Source organism: Sinocyclocheilus grahami, unplaced genomic scaffold, assembly GCF_001515645.1.
Source record: "Sinocyclocheilus grahami isolate Dianchi unplaced genomic scaffold, SAMN03320097.WGS_v1.1 scaffold48.1, whole genome shotgun sequence".
In the NCBI taxonomy this organism is placed as follows: Eukaryota; Metazoa; Chordata; class Actinopteri; order Cypriniformes; family Cyprinidae; genus Sinocyclocheilus; species Sinocyclocheilus grahami.
Window position 1 is genome coordinate 2,450,779 of NW_015505227.1, and position 252 is coordinate 2,451,030.

The window sequence follows — 252 nt, forward strand, 5'->3', positions numbered from 1 at the left end:
TATATATATATATATATATATATATATATATATATATATATATATATATATATATATATCTCATGTAGTCAATGTCATCATCAGTGCTACATTTTTTTATCATTATTGTAACTTGACATAAGGTACAATTTTAAATTACTAGAGTAGCAGTAGGGTTTCACACAATTACCACCGTTATAATTTCAAGAACTAAGTCTTAATATATTCTTAACATGTTTAAAATAGAATAGTTTTATTTATTTTTCGTTATAT